Below are 23,613 nucleotides of genomic sequence, written 5' to 3' on the forward strand. Positions count from 1 at the left end.
CATGGACTAGAACCTAATGGGGCTCTTACCTTGCCTGGAAACCACTTGTAGCAGAAAACTCTCTGTTGCAGAAAAGCACAGGGTAGGAAAAATTAGGTTGGACGTTCTGATTTTCATGAGGAGTGCCAAAGTGGTTCCAATCCTGTATTCTCAGCAGCAAGTCTTGTACATCTTCCATCACAGGACATCAGTTTGGTGGCCTGCATTAAGTGGCATAGCAAATAGCACTCATATTTTATTTACTCCCTGGAATGGGACATATATAATTGTCAAAACTCATCATAAAACCCCTTTTTTTTGTCCTTGATAAACGAGTTTAAAACTCCAACCCTTCAGATCAGTGAGTAAGGAAGATGAAGTAGTAAAGCAGAGAAGATACTTATTGCCAAATGGATTAGGAATTTGAGAACTCCCTCTATATAGGCTATAAGTCCCAAATCAGCTTTGATAAATCAAGTGATATTAGAAGAGATCTTCAGGGCTCAGTAGACTTAAATATTGCAAGGAACTATTACTGCCATATCCATCTCAACACACAACAGTGCTGTATATTAAATGGCAATGGATCAGCTTCCCTCTGCCTCTTACATATTCCAAAGACAATAGATCAGTAACTTAATAATAATAATAAAAAAAGCAGTCCAAGTGGAACTGCATGAAGGATGATTCTTGGCTATTAATTTATTTGCACATTACTTCTGTGCAGCAAAATTTGCTTCCTCTCCATGGGGGCAACACAGCCACAGCTGGATGTACCAGAGTGGTGCAGAGACGTCGTTCAGATCTCTCAGACTTGAATGTAATTTTCTATTTTTTACTAAAATTATTCCAGCTAGAAATGAAAGCAGGATTAGAGAGTGGTCTCCCTCTGTCACATGTGTGGAGAGCACAGTCGGGGAATCTACACTGGACCTTTAATCCCTTCTGCTCCAGAGCCACATTCCAGTTCTGTACGGAGTCGTGGTGAATGCTGAACGTCTTGCTGGGAGTCCAACTCCTTTTGCTGGTGGAGACTGGCTTCAGGTCCGTGCCAGTTCAGCAGTGGCACAGAGGCCAAGTACAGAACCACTGGGTGTGTGACATGCTGTGCTCAAAGGACAGACTGTGGGAAAATGACCACAAAGATGCTGCTCCAGCACACACAGTGTTTGCAACACACAGCGCCAGTTTAACACGCTCTGGGAAAGTCTTTGGAGCAGGAGGGGAGGCATCTTTGTTCTCTCCTGGCTTTTGTGCCTGGTGCGTGATTAAAATACAACGTGTGGCATAAATCTGCCATGCTTTGTGCCAGCCTGTCACCTCCACTGCTGTGCAGGGCTGGAGGCAGCAGATGATGCAGCCTCAGGGGAACAAAGAGTGCCTCGCAGGGATCCACCTGTGGCAGAACATCCCCCCTAGTGCAGAAGAGCTTATCTGCTCTGTCCATCAGCTGGTGCAATAGCTCCAGACATGCTCCCCCCAGATGAATTGATGAGATAATCCAGGCCAGCTCCTCTGACTAGCAAGTGGTCACTGGCTAGGGAGTTATTTCTTCTCTGGCACCAGGGGCAGAATTCCCAATGAACAACTGGCCGTGAGAACAAGATGTGGGGAGATAAGCTGGAATTCCTGACTGAGAGACACTACTTTTGCAAACTATACAAGCTACACAAACTTTTACGAAGGCAGAAGCCTCCTACACACACCCTGGAAACATGTAGGACTTCTCCGACGGAGTTTGGATGCAAATTCCATGGCTACTTTCCTGGGAATTGAGCAAAAGAATTCTGTGTGTACTCCATCATCAATTTGGTGGTAAGTTACACTGAATCCTAACCTATACTATTTCTTTGCTAGCTGTAATATAGACACCTTTATCGTGCACTGTATTTTTTATCTATTAGTAGTTCTTTTTGTTTTTGCCTATGTTAGTGAGTAGTCTGTTCCAAGTCTTATGTCTGTTAATTTTGTGTCTATTCAATAAATAATTCATTTTGCAATAGACCTAATCAGCCATTATTAAGAACTTGCAAATGAGAGCAATCTGGGGCACAGGCTGCCCCAAACAGAGCTTCTGCCAGAAATCTGAAGGCAGGACTTGCCCAGGCTCTCGTCTCCATTCCTAACACCACCCCTGGGCACGACATATCTGTGTCTCTGCACTCATCCTGCCCTCAGCTCCCACGTGCCCTAATTCCTGGGGAGCTCCTGGAGAGCCAAGAGCTGTCACTCAGCTGCTGGGGATGGCACGTGCCAGCACAGAGAGAGCTGGGGCCCAGCGCCTGTGCCGTGTGATGGGTTCCTCTTCCATGGAAGCCCTTAGATAAGGCTGATGTTCCTTTCCAGCCACCAGGTTTCTTCCAGAAAAATTTAAATCAAATACAAAAATTGTTTAGAGCAAGTAAAGTGCAAAGGGTAATTTTGAGGACATTCATTAGGTTTTTAGCATAGTTACTCGGAGCAGTTCTCTGCAGGTATCCATATTTCTTGGTAGGCAATTTGATCTTTTGAGTGTTAGGTGCTCTAAATTTCAGCTTGGGTTCTCATAGGGTGCTGAAGTAGTAGCCAGCAACGCCATTAAATTGTCTGTGTCTTCACAGCTGGTTCACTTTTTGCTTTAACTGAGGTCTGACAGCTCCAGTCCTATTACCTCCTGTACAGATATCAAAATAACAGTACTTATCCCTTATAAACTGAGGATTATTTCACATTCACTTTTTTTTTTTTTTTTCCCAGCCTCCCATGAAGTGCAAAAGCAGCTGCTAGGAAGTGTGCTCAAAAAAAGAAAGGTAAAAGCACTTTCATCAGCTTAGTCTATAACTTGCCTTAAGAGGCTGGGTTGAATTCCACAGACAGAATATTTCTCCCTGGTAATTACGGTCATTTTTCATTATTATCACAACCAGCATCCATTTAATAGAAGATATTCTCTTTAGCAATTTCTTTTTATGCTATTTGCCAGTGCATATGCATTGCCAGCACCTATTTTTGCATGGCCAGGTTATGGAATGACAAGCAGAGTTTGGCCAGGTGCAAAATAGGTGTGTGTGCAAAAAGGTGAATTACTCAGATTTGGAAAGGATCCCTCTCTAAAAACAGCTAAGACAGGGAGATGGTGGTTGATATCCGATATAATTGAGCAGTAGGGCTGGAAGGGCTTGTCAGAGGACTTGGATGAGGCTCCAAAGGAAGGGAATTCTGCCCAATTGGACAGGCACTCTTAGCTCTGAAAATCAGGCCTTGGACGTGTACAAATATGTAGATTTGATGAGCCTATTTAAAGGGAAACTAATTAGAAGTATAGACAATCCACCTTTCTTAAATGGAATTATTGTAGTCTCTGATCCATAAATCTGACATTTATACATATTTATATGCTATTGCTTAATGAATACCTGATTAAGGAATACAGCTGCCAAGCGAATAAATTTGTTGTTAATCAAATGATACCATAAAGACAGATCATCAGACCTATTAGAATATATTCATCTGGCAGATAAATCTGCTCGCTGCAGCCTGTTAGTGCAATGTGTAATGCAAATCAAATTGTTCTTTAGAGCTAAACCTTCATCTTTGCCAGAATAAAAAAGACTTTGCATGGAGCAGATGAGAAGAAATCCTATATTTTTATGGAGGCTGTGAAAGCCCTTGGCATTATGTCTTGTATTGAAAGTAAATTTCACCCTAATTGAACACTAAAGACTGAGGAATGCTTAAGTCTGTACACTGAGGATTTTACTGTGGTATATAATTGCCTGTCTCTTTTGTTGCTGTATCTAATTCAGCAGTATAAATTACCAGCTTAATTTTTTTCTCATTGTGTGATGTACTTATACTATTATTTTGTACTACCAAGAATTAGCAGCTGGCATTTGCGTTTATGGATCCTTTCATCCAGGGAAAATCTAATAACAACATTGGTCTAAATATTACATTAAAGGGCTGAAGCATGTTGGAGATGAAAAGATAGCCTGAGGTAACCGTGAAATGGCCACAGTGTTTACAGGGATCTGTCAAAACACTACAGTGACTTTCAGTAGCTTTGAAATGTTGGTACATTTTTGAACGCAGATCTGTAGTGCTGTTTGCAGGACTGCATTTCATGCTGGAACATGAGAAGTGCATTTATGCTTCAGATATTAATGGAGGGCAGGCATGGGGCCTCTAGTCTGTGCTGAGAACTGTCCACCCTTCTCCATCAGGCACCGATTCTGCCAGAGTCAGCTCGAGGAGTTCAGTCTGTGAATTCCCCTGATGAGGAACCTGCTGATGCCTTTCCTCCAGTCCCTTGCCAAGTCTGGGCTGTATCCCGCCGTGGTAGGGAGGAGAAGAGAGATCCAGCAGGCAGGCATTGTGCAGCAAGATTCCTTTATTTAATTACCTTACAACTCTTTTATAGACTGTTTTCTTCATGGTCTAATTGGTCAAAGGATCAGCCACCCCTTGGGGTGATTGGCTAAAATCCTAAAACATCCATTGTCAAAATATTTTCCTACTGTACCATAAACAAAGCTTGGCAAGGTCGCAGGTGTTCATAGCTTATAGAGCTCTGCTGAGATCTTCCGTGAGAGAGAAAAGTGTCTCACGGGACTGGAGAGAAGCAAGAGAAGTTCTTGCTAGCAGCAATATTTGTATCCACACTGGGCAATATTTTGAAGGGAAATGCTGCACCTGTGCACAGCTGAAGTGTTCAGGGCAGGTTTACATCCAGCACAAGACTTTTTACCCTGATCATGTACAACACATGCAGAACTCCTGTTTACCTTGCATAAAACATAAAATTGGGCAGTTGCTCCATTTTTCCACCTCCAGCCAACTTTTACTGCCCCAGCTAATTCTCCTCCTCAGCCTACTTTTCACCTGAGGAGTATTTGCTGATGGTAGTAAATATAATAGCTCATGTTCAGTTGAAATTATTCCTATTAGTTTTATTAGTATCTGTGAAGGAAAATAGGACATGAGAAAAAAGTCTGAGAGGAAGGGAAAAACTTTTGAGTGGTTCCAGTTTTGGACTACTTGGTCCAGACTGTGGATGGAAAGAACAGGTATTTCCCCATAACGTTTTGCTTGCTCTGGCTGTGGAGAACTTGCTGGGAAAGTGGGAAAGGCCTGGAGAAGAGCAGGAGGAGGCTGGGCTGCAGTTTCCTCCCACACCACTGCCAAGGGAGCTGCGCTGGGGCAAGGCAGAGGCAAGAGAAGACAGCATGTCCAGGGAAAGGCTGTGCTCCCCCTGGAGATAACTCCAGAGCAAAGAGAAGGAAAGCAGCACGGCTGCCCCTTGTTTGCTGGTCCTCTCCTGGCACAGAAGAATAGTTTCCCACTCTATCTACTGTGCAAGATTGAATGTCAAAATCTAATCTAGAGCCTTATTAATTGCATTTATCATGTACTTTGACCATCTCACATGAAACTTACCCATTAATTTGTCTCTGATGGCTTAACATGCTCTTAAGAAACCTTTGGAGCTGCTTCAGGAAATGTTTTTCAAGCCAGATATTCTGGGTAATTTCTCTTTAAAACCCAATTAAATCTCCTCAGCCTGCTCCAAGCATCACCAAAGCAAGTGCATGGAATGCAGCTCAATCTGCTTGTTTGGGCTGGGAACATTCCCCTGGGCATGGACTGACCAGTGGGCAAACAGCACCAGCCAGGAACGCAGAGCTTGAGCCAAATAATCCAATCAATGTGACAGAGAAAATTAAGACTCAAGTGGATTGGAAATTTCTTGCATACAGATGTGTACAGATGTGTGTGCACACACTGCAGTGCTCAGGGCTGCTCCTGGTGGTTTCCCTGTTCGGGTGGGGAACAGATTGCCCAGGGAAGCTGTGGCTGCCCCATCTCTGGAAGTGTCCCAAGCCAGGTTGGATGGGGCTTGGGGCACCCTGGGATAGTGGAAGGTGTCCCTGCCCATGGCAGGGGGTGGGATGAGATGAACTTCAAGGTTCCTTCCAACCCAACCCATTCCATGATTCTGTAATTCTGGGATTTCTTATTCTACTGCCAAGCAAAGTCCATGCCCATAACTAAGCAGTTTTCCAGTATGATTAATGGGCCAGATGAAGGCTTTAGATATTCCCTTTTTTCCTAACACACAGTATATTATTCCTTCCCCTAGTATGACTTCAGAAGGACTCTTGATGTTTTTTATTCCAGAATTTGTACAGAGGCTTTCCTTCACTGTGAGAAGTTTCAAGTGAAGTTTCAACTGAGATTTTTGCACTCATCAGCATTTCTCAGGTTTGCCTTGAATAACTGAAATGTTGCTGAGAACAACAAATATTGGTTTTGACAGAGTCCCAGAAGTTTTGCACACAGTGGAATCCACACTCATGTCTCAGTTGTGTCAAAAGGTCATTTTAAATTATTTTTCTTTATGTTTTATGAAGTTGACAAAACAGACCGAACACACAGAGACTCAGCAGTAAGAAATTTGGAAACCTATATTCAGAAGCATCAAATGTGTATAACCCTAGAAAAAAACCAAGGATTTCTCTGAAAGTAGTGAGATACAATGGGATAAGGGGACAAGTGTGATTTTTTTTTTCTTTTCTGTTTTGGAGATTGCATCTCAAGAGGCAGAAATTGGCTAAAAATACCTGTAAAATTCAGAACCGACAGAAGAGGAAAGATTAGGCAGTGATTATAAGCATGCTGTCTGAAGAATCAGGTCGTGCATATGCTTAGGGTATGCACAGCTCTGTGATCTCACATCACTCCTATCCATCTCCCTTCCTGTTTGTTCCCTTCCTTTGTGTCATCCGGAGCTAAATGGCAGGAAATCTGTGAAAAGGTCTGTCTGCCTTGCATTTATATAGCAACCAATGCAAAAGGTTTCAACAGTGACAAGTTCCTGAACGGTGCTGTAATAGAAGCTCAACGCTTCTCTCCATCCCAGAGTCAGTATGCACATAGATGAGTGCTCTAGCTCTTCACCAAAGCACACACACTTTGAGTGGTTTGATACTCTCACTTCAATCTTCACTTTTATTTCAGTCCTTATCAGAAGTTCCTTTGTGCTGAGCTGGCCAGAGCAGGAGATGGGCACAGATTTGTAACAGCTCGTGCACGTCTGGGCCAGGCAGGGCCGGTGCCCCGCTTCATTTAGCCGAGGTCCTTGTCCCCATCAATCCCACCTGAAGGTCACAGCCAATGTTTTCTCTTGCTGTCTCCCATGGAGAAGAAGGATGTGTGGCAAGGCCTCTGAAACTGCACCAGCAGCAAGTTTGAGGGGATGATTGAATCCACAGTGATGATAATCATAGATGTAGCCAAGTGACTGGAATTAATGCACCATCTGAACAGCTCTGTGAGGTCTGCCTTGATGTTCCTCATTTCAAATGAATCTCTCCAGGCCTGAAGGCTGTTTGGAAACAGCTGATGGTGCCTGTAATGAGGATTCCAATCTTCAAGTCTCCAAGCTGAAATTAGACATATGTCCTGACATGTTGACATTAATTTGAGCTGTTATAGCTGTAATGGGTTTATTTGGCTGGCATTTTTAATAGAATTTCAGGGGAGACAGGCTTTGCTCCATGAGTCAGGGTGGGGAAAGGCCATGAGCAGCCATAATTTCAAAGGTTAATTTGAGAATGCTTTTCTCAAAAGGACTTTTCTGAATTGCAAGGTTACTTGAAAATGTGGTATCATTATAGCCGACACTATGGCTGGAAAAAACAGGCTGGGGAATTTCCAGTGGGAATTTCCAGGTATCAGTTTTCAATTCCATCTTGACTCAAAGCAAAAGGCAGTAATAAGTAAATGCAATAGAGTAAAAGTGATAGATTTCTTATATACAATATTGAGTACAGACCACAAACCCAGCACCAAACTGCAGGTTCCTGCTAAGAGAACTTGTGAGTACTGACTGGAATGAACTGGCTGAGTGTGTTAACCCTCCACAGGGAGGGTCAGTACCTGGTTTATGTGATTTTTTTTAAACCTGTGAAGCAGTTGGATGGGGCTCTGAGCATCCAGGAAGTGGAAGGGGGTTGGATATGGATGATCTCTAAGGTCATTTCCAACCCAAACCAGCCTGTGACTCTGTGATGGTTATGAGGTGACAGGCCATGGTCACCCTTGTCCCCTGCAGGCAGCAAGGCTGGTGGCTGAGTCAGGGATGATGATGGGGGACTTGCAAGGCCACGGAGGAGGGCAGAGGTGTGTGTACCCTCATGGGGACAGCCGTCCTGTGGGCACCTCCGTCCCACAGCTCCATCACAAACCACCTCAGCTTCCTCAGGGCAATGACCTCCAAACACTGTTGATGGCAAAACTGCAAATGAGAGGTAAAATCAGGCATGAACACGGCTGAGTGAAAACTCTGTGGTGGAATCGAGGTGAGATTGAGACATTTTCTGGACTGCGATGCTCTGGGGCTGGCAGGTAATTGGTCACTTCAGACACAGTGTTTTAGGGATTTAATGTGTAGCACCAGGGGAGGAGAAGAAGACCCATCAGGGAGAGAGAGAACCCTTGTCCTGACAGTTTCCTTTGAGCAGAAATATTCTGCTTTGTCCAAAAAAAAAACCCCTCCCACTGCAGGGACCCCCACAGTGGTGGCGAGCCCGCCTGCTGCCCCACACCCCACAGAATGTCCCCACACGAGCCACAGTTGAGCCAGAACTCTTTGGTTTATTAGATATCATTGAAATCTCACATTCTTTCTAGGGCCATTCTGTGGAGGGGCTGTCTGCCACCATTAAAAGAAACTCAATTTAGGAGAGTGCTGGTTTTGAAGGGTAAAATGTCATTGATGGCAGATTTTTAACCCAGTGCAATTTAGCAGATATTCGATACTTTTATTTCCTTCTGCTGACTTTATACAGTGGAACAGGAGGCGATTTGCAGAGATTAAACAATATTCTGCACACAAATTAAAATCAATAACTTATTTATAGGGCTGCTGATGCTCCCAGAACAAAACAGGCCTGCCAAGAGGCTGCAAAAGTTCTGAATCAAATGTCATGTATCTCCAGCCTATCTCCACAGTTGGCTGTCTGGGACTGCAGATATAACACAACCCACCCAGTCATTCCATCACTTGATAATCACAGTACATAAATAAGAATCATTCCTGAACCAAGCAGTGCTGCTGGCTGGTTTCAGATCTATACACTGCCTTGTTATTTCCCCCATATATCATTGATAAATCTAATATTATTCAATGGGATTTTTCAGGAATCCATTTCTTTTCATGAAAGGGGGTTGGCCAGATGCTGCACTGGGTTTAAACCTTCTGTAGATGCTCAAAAGAGCAAATCATACTGTGGTAGTGGGAGCATGACAGAAGATCGAAGCTCTATAATTATTTTATTCCTATTCCTTTCCACAAACCACATTCCTATGACTTGACACTGAGTTAAGTCTCTAATTCATTTCTTTTACACATCTTTCTGGTCACTATTCCTCTTCCTTGGGGTGTTTTGGCTCAGAGTGATCTTTGTTGGGTCACTGGCACCTCTGGGAGTCTTCACCACAAATCTGCTGGGGCTCTGGTCTCTGAAGACAAATCATTACATCAGAATTGTTTGGAATGACTTTGTCTCTGAGCTGTGAGACGAATACCTTGGAAAGGGGAACTGTGTTTTCAGAGAAGCTGTGTCAAATAAGAATCATATATTGAGGTGATGCATTAGATGGGCTTGAGGAGATGTTTATACCTTGGTCTGCAAAAGCTCGGATTTCTTAAAGAAATAAATGTATGCTTTTATTGGCCTGAAGAACTGATAAATGCTTGAGCGTACAGGCTGTGGTGGGATATAAAAGTCCAGGATTTCAGACTTTTTCTCTCTCTTTTAGTCTGGGACCCCTGTACTCAACACTTTCTGTGAGTTGTAGCTGAAGCAGATACATATCCAGGTTCTTGTGCATCAGGGCTTTGTCTTTCATTCCCTTTATCTCTGAATATATGGGATCTTTAGGTTTATGTATCTGTTCTGAGACTGGTAAAATAATTTTCCCATCCTGTTTTCTCCAGAGCCCTACGGGTTTCGGCCCTTTCCTTTTCCTCCCCTGTCGTGGGCAGCCTTGGCACCTGCTCCTTTAGCAGCAGCAGGGCAGAGATGCAGAAATCTCCCTTCTCCTGCTGAGAAAATTGAGGGAAAGGGAATGGGAGGAGAGATGGAAATAGATGCGACACAAATTGTCATTTTGCAAAATGACTTTTTACGCGAGCACTGCTCTGAATGCACAGTGACACTGTACAGATGATTCTTGGCCTGTTAAATAACAGTTTTCCCCATATTTATTGCTCTCGAGCTGTGCCTGACAGCTTTATTGCATGCAGACTGGCACATTATGAAAAGAAAAGTAAATAGGTCTGTGGAATCATGGCCGCTGTATTCCTGTTTAAGGGGAAAACAACTCTTTGGTTTTACATGTTTGAAAAGAGGAGACAGCTCTCCCTCAGTGTTTTATGGCAGTTCCCCCTCCTGCCTCCCCCTTCTACCTTAAACAGTCTGGATTTGTTTTGCTTGTATAATTAGGCAATAGCAGCTGATTGGGTTGGAATCCACAGCATTATATCATCCTGAGAGCTGCCTCGATTGATGGACAAGAGAGGCAACAGTCTGTTTATTTGCAAGAGCTCCAAACGGGCCTGCCTGTGCCATGCACACAGGAAAGTACATTAGCTGCAGCTTTTTTATAATTCTTTGAGAGCAGATATACTGCTAAGGCACTTGAACTCTATTATGATGTCAAGCTTCTGCTATTTTCTATTATCCTTGGGAAGAAAGCAAAAGAAATCCCCTATATGGTTTCATGAAAGAGAATCTATCATTTGAGAATAATTGTGCCCACAGCCCTTAATGCGCTGTCGAACCTATACAAATTAAAAGAACCATTATCAAAGTCAGTGCAGTATTTATATACTCAACCATCTCTTTGCTAAATAATTGCAATAATGGTTGCACAGCAGCAGTGCTGAAAATGTGTTTTACTGTCTTATTTCCTTCCTGCAAGAAAAGATACAGCTATCTTCTTCTATCAGCCAAGATTTGGATTTAATGACTTGCCCTCTTTCCTTCCAGCTTTCTCTGTCTGGTCAGGTAAGAGCTGCAACTCTTTTTTCCCCACATATCCCACCCTATTTTTGCCCTCAATTGCTTGTTATTATCTCCTGCTGTGAACATCTTCTGCATAAAGTCTCTTGGTACAGCTGGGAGTGTGAGGCACCCCAAGGATGGCTGTACGTGAGGATGCTAGAAAACCCAGGGAGGAAATATCCCACAGAGCTGGGAGTTTTTGCACTGATTTAATTGAGACTTAGAGACTTCACTGGTTGCCTGTAAAGCTGTGCTTGCTAGTTCAACCATATCCCTTCCAGAAAAGTAGTTTAAATTTTCTGCAGGAACTCCTGTGGAATTAGAGTTTAATAACTTCATGAGTGTTGATTCAGATTAGAAATTAGAAAGGAATTGTTCTCTGTGACAGTGGGGAGGCCCTGGCACAGGGTGCCCAGAGAAGCTGTGGCTGCCTGTGCCCTGGAAGTGCCCAGGGCCAGGCTGGACCTGGTCTAGTGGAAGGAGTCCCTGCCCATGGCAGGAGTTGGAACTGGATGATCTTTAAGGTCTCTTCCAACCCAAACCATTCTGTGCCTCTATGACTCTGTGGTATTTGCACAACAAGATATAAACTCGTGTACACATGCACTTGTTCACAACCATGGTAATTTACCACCATACTTCAGAATATTTCTTTCTATTTGAAGTTGAAAAGCAAAGTGGGGCTTTCTTGGTGCCTAACCACTCCCAGGAGTGTTTCAGTGTCCCTGCACCGCCCTCTTCAGCCCCTCTGTGCTTTTCTGAGCAGGGGAATGAGGGTGGCCTGAGCTCCTACCAGCTCTGCTGGCTCAGCAGGGGCAGGCTCAGGCTTTCCTGGTGAGGATTCCCTGGTGCCTGACAGAAATTGAATTCAAGATGCTTCAGCCTCAGCTGAGCTGCTGGTGGGATGCATTTCCTAAGCCTGACTCCCTGTTTTAACGTATGATTTAGGAGCTAATACCTCGGTAACCTGTCACACTAGGTGAGATGGCTGAAGGTCCTGAAAGATTGGGTGTAAGGAAATAGTCAGTGTTGGACCAAAGGATAACAGGAACTTGTTTGCTGAAGCAACTTTGATGAAAACAAGCTCTTCTCCCTTTCATTCTCATTGCTCTTCTCTCTGTTGTACAGCCACCCAAGAGCTGAAATGAGACAAAGAATGAAATGCATATTTGAACGAAAATTTCTGTAGCCACGGACGTGCCACGAGTCACTGTGGTTCCCACCTTCAAAGGCTGCTCAGGTCTCCATTAAAAAGCAGTTTATTTGTCTCTCAGAAGATGCTTTTAACACCAAATGAGGCAGCAGGACTGTGCAGGCTGGGCTGGGAAAGGGGCTGCAGGGCTTTGCTGGCTGCTGTGTCTCGGAGCAGAGACAGAGCTCTGATGGAGAGAGATGTGCAGGAAGATTAAATTTCCTTGGGAGAAGCTGTGCCTGGCCTGGCTGGGGCTCTCGGGCTCATTTTCATAAATACCAGATTCATTGTGACATTACAATGGGTATTTTTCTCTTGCCTGGGGTGGGGGGAATGAACCAAACAGCAGCACTTGGCTAAACAGGTTCTTTCCACTCAGCTGTGTACAAGGTGCCTGCCTTTTACACTTGTAAATATGGGAGAGAAAATGGTGTCATCAGTAATACTGTAATAAAGTATTCCACTCTCAGATTGCCATCTGTCAATGATATTTTAGCTCACTTTCTTTCAGGGAAGAAAGTGAGCTTGTGTTCTTTAATCTGCTGATAAAATTCCAGTTATTTACAGCATTGGATTTTCCTAAAAAAAAAAAAAAAAGGTTGTGCTGCAGCCAAGGGAATTATTTGACCAAATAGCTTTTTTTGCCTTTGTTTCACTGCATTAACTTATTTTAAAGGAGCAAAGAAAAGCATAGCTGGTGCTTTGTGGAGGCTGCTACAAGTTTTTTACTTGCCAGTTCTTCTGTCTCTGCAAAAAATCCCCCAACAAACCCATGATACAGAATTATCAACCTCACACCCTTTAGAAGTTATAAAACCCAGACAACCCAGGACTGATTTTTTAAAAAGTTAATTTTTACATCATATTTCCATGCTTTTATTTGCTCCCTGCTTTGAGCCTCAGCTCATTGAAAATGCTCCATTATTTGGACGCCGTCAGGATAGAAACTTTCTGAAGGAAAACAGGGCTTTGCCATCATCTCCAAGAACAGAGACTCCAAATAACCCAAAACCCCCAAGCAGGTACCATTTATGGTCTTAGTTTTGGGACAGATGCCCAGGAACAGGAGGGGAGAAAGGAAAAGCAGTTATGGGGAAGATGAGGGATCCTATTTTGCCTTCTGATGGTCAGGGATGTCTCGCCAAGTGACGAGTGTGGGGTGAGTAAATAAACCAACAAGGACTGGGCACATTCCCTTGCATCATTTCTAAGTCCTTCTCGAGGAGTGTGTTCCTCACCCCACACACACAACCTGCATTTAGCCAGCTGAGGCAGGAGCAGGAATTCAACATTTTAATTAAACTCCAGGGACTCTGGTGAGATCAAATCCCATCTCCTGGAAGGAGGCAGGGAATGCACCTGGAGGCAGCCACGTGCAGCTACTGATGTACAGATTTGAAAACTGGGAGCCATTTCCCATTGGAATTACTCTTTCCTAAATATTGCAACTTCCATTTACTGAAGTGGCTGGTGTTGGAAAAAACCTAAAGAATCAGCTCTAAAGCCCATTATTCTGTTCACTACCAGCTAATGAATTTTCCCTCTGCCCTTCCACATTAGTTTTCTTTCAGCAAGAGACTTTTTTTTCATATTACTTTCAGCTATCTCTGGTGTTGGAGCTTTGATATCTCGTTAGTACAATCTGTAAATACGACTCTGCAGACGTTGCTCAAGGGCAGACTTTGACCCCAAGCACTCCGGCAGCTCCTGCTTTAGAAAACACATCTACAAAGAGCTGCTCAAAGCTGAGGCTGAGAGCTGGGGCTTCAGCAAAGAGTTAAATGGGAGAAGTGAGAAGTGCAGTGTGATGGTGGCCAAGCTTATCCCTGTCACACACAGTTGTTTTGGCATAAAAATACTCTATTATGTCAAAGTGTTGCCAACTCTTGCAGTTTTAATACGGTTCACACGTTATATTTGTTTGGGCTTTTTCCCTTAAAGTCCTGGTTCCTGGAGTTCTGCCAGTGCAAGAAATTCAGCTTTTTTTCCCTGCCTAGAAGTAAGTTTCTACTTCATGGTTAAGAACAAAGCCTTGAAAAGATGATTTAAATTCATTTTAGCGACTCAGAAAAGCAGAAGATAAATAACTGAACACATATTATTTTTCTGAAAGATAATACCTCATGTTTTTGTGAGGGCTGACTCGTGACTTTTAAATGCTGGTGGTTGGCAGTACTGTTGTCATAATTTGTGACTAAGTTTGAATTTTTTTGGTTTTGTTGTTGTAATCAGTCATATCTATGTCTACATGCTATATGCATTCCAAAAGAAATGCATGTAACTCCCATGTTTGTACTGCAGGGAGTGGTTTCTGTTTCCCTGTGTGGAGAGCTATACAGTTCATGGAATTATTAACCTTGGAAAAGGTCTCCAAGACCATCACATCCAAACTTTGGCCAAGTACTACAGTGTTCACTAAACCATAATGTGAAGTGCCACACCTGCTTGTTTTTCTGATCACTTCCAGGGATTGTGACTCCATCGCTGCCCTGGGCACCTTGTTCCAAATTTTGGCCACTTTTTCAATGAAGAAATTGTTCCAAATATCCAACTTGAACCTCCCTGATACAACTGGAGGCGGCTTCCTCTCGTCTTATTGCTTGTTACTTGGGAGAAAAGATGGATCCCCCACCTGGCCCCAACCTCCTCTCAGGTGATTGTAGAGGGTGATGAGGACCCCCCTGAGCCTCCTTTTCTCCAGGATAAACAACCCCAATGCCCTCAGCTGCTCCTCATAGGCCTTATGCTCCATAATACATAATATATCCACGTACATCCAGGTATATCCAGGTATCCAGTCCAGATCCAGTGTTAATTGCAGGAAGAGGGAAGAGCAGCAGGCCAGAGGTATAGTTTGAATTTGAGAATGGTGTCACAGTGCAAATGTGTGGAAAACATGGGGAGCTTAGACCCAGCAAACATCTTCCTTCTTGCCATGTCAAACTTATCTGGTTCAGACTCGCCAAGGGGGATTTTTGGGCCCTCCTCACACCAACTTAAAGATTGCTTTACCACTTTTGGAGTTGGGGATGTGCTCGTGCCGAAGGGATGCCACCTCTGGCACAACATCAAGGGCTGATGAGCAGCTCTGGAAAAAGCAGGCACAGCTCCTCAGTCCCAACCTCTGCCTCCAGGACTGGGTGTTTTTACACTTTTTTCAATGAAATGACCTTGTAAAGTCAGGTTTTATGCTGAAGGAGGTGCCATCCATCACAAAACATAAATCTTGACACCTTCTGTTCAAGGCCAGGTTGGACAGGGCTTGGAGCAACCCAGTCTAGTGGAAGGTTCCCTGCTCATGATAGGGGGGTCGGTATGAGGTGAACTTTAAGATCCTTTCCCACCCAACCAGTCTTGGATTCTAAGATTATAGGGCTGAAACAGCCTTGACTGACCCAACCCACAGCCAGCCACTCCAGAGGGATGATGGTGCAGGGATCTCTGGTTTGGCAAACCAGCCCTGCTCAGGCTCTACTCCAGGTGCCATCCTGGCAGAAAGGCACCTAGAGAATAGTGTTGGTAGAAGAAAAATAGGATTCAGTCTTGGCTTTCCTTTCCACAGCTTCTCCTTCGTTCAGCCCCAGGAACTTCCCTCGTCCCCATAAAAAAACCCAAACAGAACAAACCCACATGTATCATAGACATGTATTTACTGATGCTACTGCAAGGCAGGACATTCTATAATAAAGTATATTTCAGAAAATTCCATTCTGAGCAGGATGTTTAACAGAGAGTCTCTTCCATGCTGGAAATACAGGATTTCCTGTGTGAGCGAATCTCTTGCTCAGTACAACTTTTAGTGAAGGGTTTTATTTCAGCAAAGCGTTGGCACTGCAGCAAAAATCTCCTCAGGAATCTATTCAGTGAGCAACATCTATTCAGGAAGCACAAGAAAATGTACAGAAATAGTAACATCTTAACCCCAAATATGCTGAACAAACAGGGCAAAGCAGCATTTACCTCACAGAGAATTTCTGTGTGTGGCCTCAGGGAGAATAAAATGGATACAGAAAGTGCTGTGGCAGAGTTCAGGCTCTCCCTTGGCCCGGGATATTCAGCCCTGCCCATCCCAACAGTCCCAGTGTCAGGTGGGACCAGGCTGGGAAATGGCCTTAGAGTGTGTCTTGCAGGAATACTCTGCAATTAGCCTCTTGTTGTATTTTCTAATCACACAGCTCACAGTCACACCTTCCAGTTTGAGGGCTGCTTCCTGAAGCACAACTTCAATATTTGCCTGGCTTCCAAGTCTCCTAAGAGTCGCCCCTTTCCCATCCTCGTGGCACACGATCCAACAGCTCTCCACGTGCTCCTTCAATTGGCAAACAGGGAGCTGGTCCACTGCTAATAAACACCCTGCAAGAGCCACGAGAGGCTGTTTGAATGTCTGCAGAAATAATATTGGAAATAGGATTTACAGTTTTCAGAGCCTCCTAAGGATTGCATCTCAAAATTAAGATGGGAAAACTTATTTTTAACATCTTGGAGGATCAATAGAAAGCAGTGAGTGCTTGCTTTTCCTGCTTAACTTACACCTTTGCTCCTCTCTGTCTAAACATAGTCTTGGCACTTCATTATTTCAGCCTGGAAAATTCCTGAAGGTGGACTAGCTGGAAAAATCTGGGGTAACATTTAGTTTAAGCTTTTAGACTGGAAGGTATTTGCATTGATTTCATCCTACACAATTAACCCACTTTTCACTGATGCTCTTCCTTTGTTTTGGTCAAACTCCACAAATGTAATGTCTGTATGTATCATTTGGGGCCTATAGAGAATTATTTCCATTAAGTAATTTCCTCATTTTTCCATTATAGGCATTTTGTTTGGGTTTTTTTTTAGGATTTATTTTTATGTAGACATCTCAATAAAAAATGTTGCATAATTTCAGTCCTGAAAAGTAAAAGAGAATGATGTGTTGGCTTTGAGTTCAGAAGACCCCATTTCATGGACACAGAATACCCAGAATTGGTCCCTTACACATCAAACACCCAGCTGGAAAATCAATGTACAGGCTGCAGAACATAAATATTTGCACTTCAGGTGTTTTGTATGAGGGTTTTTTTTAAAGAAATGTTAAAATTTTAAAGAATCTTAAGGACTGTTGGTCTGCTGATGTTGATTATCCTGTAATAGCATAAAGAAGAGACTCGGGCCCTTTATTTGTCTGATAGGATCTCTAACACCTGTGAATACTGAAGGTAAGTAACTGGGTCCAGCTCCATTCGGAGAGAAATTCATTGCTGCAGCAAAGGTTTTCCATCATATTGCTGTGATTTGATAATTTCAGTGCTGCTGGTCAGGGAATCTAAGGCAAAAGCTCAGAGAATTACCAGCTAATAGCTCCTGAAGGCCTGCAGCTGATATTAAACTTGAACTTTTATGAAACTGGATTTTCTGCTACAAAGAGGCAAAAAGCACATTGAATCTGTGCTAAATGAGAAAACATTTTTTTCTCTTTGCATGGGGAACAGGTTATTCACTGCTTCCACACTTGCCCTGTCAGGCCTTGGGCTAGTAACAAGCAATATTTGGCCAGTCCTGACTGCAGAGCTGCCATGGCTGTGTAAAGGTGAGGAGAGGGGGAATCTCTGTACTTGGCTTCTTAACTGATGGATGCAACCAGAGAATCCCATGATTTGGGATGGAAGAGACCTTAAAAGACCTTGTTTCTACCCCTGCCATGGGCAGGGACACCTTCCACTAGCCCAGGCTGCTCCAAGCCCTGTCCAAGCTGGCCTTGGACACTTCCAGGGATCCAGGGGCAGCCACAGCTTCTCTTAGTGTTGATGTCAGGGTGGCTGAATAGAAAAGGTTCTGGAAAAAATGTGACAGCTACAAGTGCTGTGGGCCAGAGTTAAAATTAGTAATGGTGCACCCACAATGGCTGAGGGGAAAATGAATTCTTGCAACACACAAGCCTTGATTCAAGGTTTGTGGACGTGAATGAGAGGTTTAACGCTTCTTTCAGTAGGCTCAAGGGCAGAACTTGTAATAATAAACAATTTAATAAAGAAACCATAATTGGGCAAGCCTGAAGAAATAAAGGATATAAGAAAATAATCAAGAAGTAAAAACGGATGGTTTATAACCTGCACTGGCACATTCTTGCACTGAGCTCATGTACTGAGCAGAGAGTGGGAAGAGAGTGAGATACTCCAGTCACCGTCTTGTTGGGTACATGGAACCACAGAATGGTTTGGGTTGAAAGGGACCTTAAAGCTCATCCAGCCCCACCCCTGGCCACGGGCAGGGACACCTTCCACTGTCCCAGGCTGCTCCAAGCCCTGCCCAACCTGGCCTTGGACACTTCCAGGGATCCAGGGGCAGCCACAGCTGCTCTGGGCACCCTGTGCCAGGGCCTCAGCACCCTCACAGGGAACAATTCCTTCCTGATATCCAACCTAAATTTCCCCTCTTTCAGTTTGAACCCATTCCCCCTTGTCCTGTCGCAGCAGTTCCTGATGCAGGGTCCCTCTCCAGCTTCCTTGGACACTGGAAGTCTGCTCTGAGCTCTCCACACAACCTTCTCTTCTCTAGGCTTGATAGTGGGACAAAGAAAAAGTGACATTCTTGCTATCTTTTAGACAGATCAGAAAAACATGCTGAATTTCTAAGAACCCACCCAAAGACAGGAGAGAAAGGCCTTTGAAATAACAGTGGATATTTCTGCTGACCTTTTTTAATATATCTGCAGTACAGGGAAAGCTGCTTCATGAAGGCATGAACTGCAAACTCAGTTATTTCAGTGCCACAGTTGTGTTGACTGGCATTTGTGTGCTCCTTTTGTGACTGGCATGAGGGGAATAAATAATAATTTTCCAGAAGAGCTCTTAGCAGGCTGAATGAAGCATGCTGAACAGCCTTTTATAGCTAACTGTTGATACCTAAATTCTCTGGCTGGGGGAAGTTGCTCAGCCTGCAGGTAGGTGTTGGAGTGAGGGAGTTTTAGTGCAGAATGAACAAATCTGGACCAGCTGCTTGCAGAACCTCTACCTCTCCCTGTCCCATGGAGAATCCCAGGTCCTGGAAGTGGGGAGCGACCCCGAATTTGCAGGTATTCTGCTCCCAGGAGGCAAGGCTTCAAGGAATAAATTCAGGTGGCAAGGTATGGGCATTCTGGTAGCTGTGGTTAATCCTCTTTTTTATGAATGATCACGTGTGTGTCCACTCTGTTCAAAATACAAGTAAAAGCAGAGTCAGGAAATCCCCACAGTGCCATGAAGCCAACAAAGAGGCATCTGGGGACTGGAAAACACCTGGTTTATCCATCTCCGGAGAAGAGAAAGGAGGAGGAAACCTCACAGGTTTGCTGGCTTTTGCAAGGTCTGCATGAATAAAAAGGGACAATCTGTGAGTGAGGGCAAAGCTCTGTAGACAGAAGTAACAGCCTCTATTATCTATTTACATCCTAATTAATAGAGCTGTGTAAAAAAGCCTGGTGAGATTTTAATTAAACACAAAGGTTTTTAGAGTGAGATGTTGTTCCAGGATGCAACTGGGAGAACACTTTCATAGGGTGTCCTTCATCCCACGAGCTTTTTGGATGTTTTCTGTTAGAAATCTGAGTTAACCAAAGCAGTTTGAGGGAGGGCTGGCTGCAGCAATCTCAAGGCCCATCTTTCTTGTGGTTTACAGTTAATCTCCTAATTGCTCCCAGTCAGAGTAGAGAAGCTCAGAAGCTTCATTGGATTATACAAAAGACAAATCAGGCTCACAGTTTTCCTAATTTATAAGCTTTTTTCCTAAGTTTCTCTGATCTCTGTGATAAAAAAAAAAGAAATCAATCCTCTTGCTCTCTTGCTTGTGTGGTTTAAGGGAGTGCCCAGGTGGGATTATAGGAAGCAGCTGTGCAGGGCTGGGCAAGGCAATTTGCAGGGTGCAGAGGAGGGGAGGGAAGGGGGGAGGGAATTGAGCCCAGGTGAGGACAGGGAGCCAGGAGTTTGTGATTATGGAATCAATAAATTCCCAGGGAGGCCTGGGCAGTGTGCTGGGTCTGGTGCAGTGTGGGAGCTTTGGGAGGAGGACTCACCTGGCTGGGCAAGGTAAGCTGCTGCAGAAATATCTAAAAATTTTTTTAATTTCTGGTTTTTAATTTAGTAGTTTGTGCTTTTGGTGTTGTAAAAAAAATTAATTAGTCTGACTTCCATGCTCCTAAAACCTGACTCTTTCAGCTCAAAAGCTGGTTTGGTTTTTTTGTGGTGTCCTGCACTAAGGGAGAGGTCTAGGCAGGTTTGCCTCAAAGAAATGAGGATTCTTGATCCTGTATGGTCCTCTCTACCTTTGATTCAGGCTTGTGGGCGAGTACCCAGTGGTATTTGCCCTTCTGTGCTTTTAATTTTATCAAAAGGAAAGAGTGCTGGAAGGAAATTAAGCATAAGTCTAACTTACTCCTGGTCAGCTTGGTTAATTAAAGAGAAAATCCAGCCTGCAGCAGAGTCCAGTGGGGTCTAAAGCATAGTGAACAAGGTAAAAATATATTTAAAAATAGCATCTTTTGATCATCACAGAGTTCCTATCCTTTCAATGAAATCCCTCTGTCCACCATCCCAAACAAGCCCTGCCAGCTTCAGGGGGAGTTGGGCTGTTTGAAGCTCGTGGGACAGTGTTTCCCTGACTGCCTCGTTTTGTGGTGCTGGCTGGGGGTTTTGGGAAGTGGGTTCCTGTGGGGTGTTTTTAAGGCAGAGGAAATCCCTGTTGGATAAAGGGAGGTGATGCTTTGTGAAGGTGGGCAGAGAAGGCTCCAGACTGGAGCACAGGGTGGGCTGGGGAGTTTGGCTGCTGGGGAGCTTGCTGAGATGAGGCTCATAAAGGGCTTTTCCAGGAGATGTGGGGACTGTGCAGAGTTGGCAGCAACAGAGACATTTATTAACCTGCATTTTCCCTTCTTGTGGCAGGGGGTTGCAACTGGCTGAACTTTAAGGCCCCCCCCCCCCCAACCCAAAATATTTTGAGATTCTCTAATAAAAGCAAACCTGTAAAGACCTTGTGTGGGGGGGAATAGTGGTAGGCAAGAGGCCTCTTTCAAAATCCCCTCTGCTGTGTTTGTTTCCTGTCTTTTACAGCTGTGTCTATTTAGTGTTTGCTCAAAGTGTTTTTCTTTTAAACTTCAATTCTCTCAGGGGATCTAGGTGCATCTACCTGAAAGCTGTGCCTCACCATGAATCCTCCCATGTCTGTTTAGTTGGGAAGGTGATTCTGGGCCTTATTAGTCATGATAACACAGAAAGTTGGTTAAAAAAAGCTACAGAAATGTAAAAGTTATCTTTTGAACTCATGTTTTGACTTGAGGGATTTCTTCTTCCTTCGAAGTCTGCTTGGTGTTTTTTTCATTCATTTCTGATGATCTTTCTAGTAATGAGAATGCAAGTTATTCAAAAGGGTTTATAAAGGTTGACAGTGAATTATTATTGGTCCATTGGGTGTTTAAATTGCAAATATTATACTGGAAATCAAGCTTTAGAAGCAAGCTCTTCTTGAAAGATTTATGGCTGCAGTTACAGAGGGTGTAATAAATTTAACATGGAATATAAAGCTGTATCAGTCACAGCTTTCCTTACTGGAATCCTCCTTGCATTGGTTGTGATTGCTTCTTGAGTCTTCAGCAAGTGTGTGTGTGTGAGATACTGGCAGGAATAGCCTTTGGGAAGCTGTGGAAATCATCACCTGATATGGCAAGAGAGAAAAATGATGTTTGTGTGTCTGGGGCTCTGCTGGTGGCAGCAGGTCTCCTCTGTGCCCACCTAAAAGGAGAGAAGAAGGGGAGGATGAAGTCAGAAGTGAGTTCCAGCCTTAGGAATCAGTAAGGTTGGAAAAGACACCCAAGATCATAAAGTCCAGCCTTTAAATGGTGCCCTTCACATGTGCTTCCAGTTACACTTATGGTAGAGCAACCTGAGAAAAAACTAAACCCATTTCCAATTAATGCAAGCTCCACTATCAGCTGTGGGGTTGGAAATTTATTTTTATTACAGACTGGCTGTGCTTTTGGGGCCTTTTCTTCAGAAGTTGGTTGAGTTTGCTAAATGTTCCTCACCTGGAATTCATTGCTCATTGTGGTTCTCTTGACACTGTGGTGGCAGGGGCTGATCTGCTGCAGCTGCAACTTGTTCCATGCCCCATCCAAATCCTGAACCACTTAAAAATCCCACCTACCCTGAGTAAGTTGCTCAGTAGAGATATATTTCTTACTTTCCTGTATTCAAACATATCAAAAGTAATCAAAGTTGCCTTTATTCCTTCTGTGTTGTGCATTTTGAGGTGTAATTTACAGCACCTCTCTGGTGCTCTGCTCCTCTCTGAAATAATTAGGAGATTATTTTGGTCAATATGACTGAACGATGATTTAATGCTTTTCAGTGGTGAGCTGTGTTAGTGACTCTTTAAGGATTAGAGGCTTAATGAAATGCACACATCAGGGTGGTGATTTAATCTATTTCTCATAAAAATCTTCACAACAAGATAATAAACCGTAAGAATAAAAATCATTTTGACAAACCTGAGTAGCTTTCAGGCTGTGAAAAGTCTGAATTCATTACCTGTGGGGCTTGTTGGTTATACTGAGGATTATTGAAAGGGCAACTTCCAGGAAAGGTGTGAAGTCCCCGTGTAGGTAATTGCAGTTTGGGGCTGGGAATGAAGGGCAAGAAATCTCCCTTCCTTCCATACCAAGACATGGATCCTCAAATGTATCTGTGTGTGTGTGTTTGCTAACCAGTAATTTTTAATTTTCTGGTGTTTATTTTTAAAAGAAATCCTCAAATGTTGTGCTAGAAGGAATCTCTTACAAATCAAGTAGGCTTTCAAAGTTTAATAGGACAGCTGCTCATTAGCAACTTGTCTGGGCTGGCAACTCTTGTTTTTTGGAACAGGCTTGTCTCATTTGTGTTGGTCAAACAAAATTTCTCTCTGGGTTATCAAGCTGAGCTTCTCCAAGGCTGACAGAGCAGTAGTGGAAGGTTTGAATTGGGCAGCTGCCCAGTGGTCTGGGTGAAAAGTTTGGTGTCTCAGTCCAGTTTGCAGCAGAGAGAGGTTTTTTTATCCTGGACATGTGTTTTTACCTTTGTGCCTGCCTTGGGAGCCCTTTTCCTTCTCCCTCTCAAGTGGGGGACACAGGTAACTGCTGGAGAACATCCCTCTTGGAAATAACCAACTCCTGGATGGTGCTGGAGAAGGAATTTCCAACACACACAAAAAGTATAGATTTACTAATTTATAACTTGAAAGAAAGTTTCTAAACTCAGGTTGGAGCTCCTGGGCTGATCTGCTGTGAGCTGTGCTCTCCCACTCGTGGGTTTTTCCCTTCTCCCTCATCCCCCTTTGTTTGGTGTAGGTGGAGTTGGGTGCTGTTAGACTTGGTCTCCCAATTCCATAAGAAATGATAGCAGATCCCCAGAATGT

General features: G+C 43.8%; 1 protein-coding gene across 1 annotated transcript in view; it reads left to right on the forward strand.

The window, feature by feature from the left end:
• Positions 1-20,207: 20,207 nt before the first annotated feature.
• Positions 20,208-23,613, forward strand: part of PTPRT (protein tyrosine phosphatase receptor type T) — a 468,237-nt gene continuing 464,831 nt past the window's right edge. Inside the window, exon 1 of the mRNA XM_069033796.1 lies at positions 20,208-20,258. The gene's annotated coding sequence lies outside the window, so the exon portion shown is untranslated. The remainder of the gene's footprint in view (positions 20,259-23,613) is intronic.

Source organism: Aphelocoma coerulescens, chromosome 20 (assembly GCF_041296385.1).
Source record: "Aphelocoma coerulescens isolate FSJ_1873_10779 chromosome 20, UR_Acoe_1.0, whole genome shotgun sequence".
Lineage (NCBI taxonomy): Eukaryota > Metazoa > Chordata > Aves > Passeriformes > Corvidae > Aphelocoma > Aphelocoma coerulescens.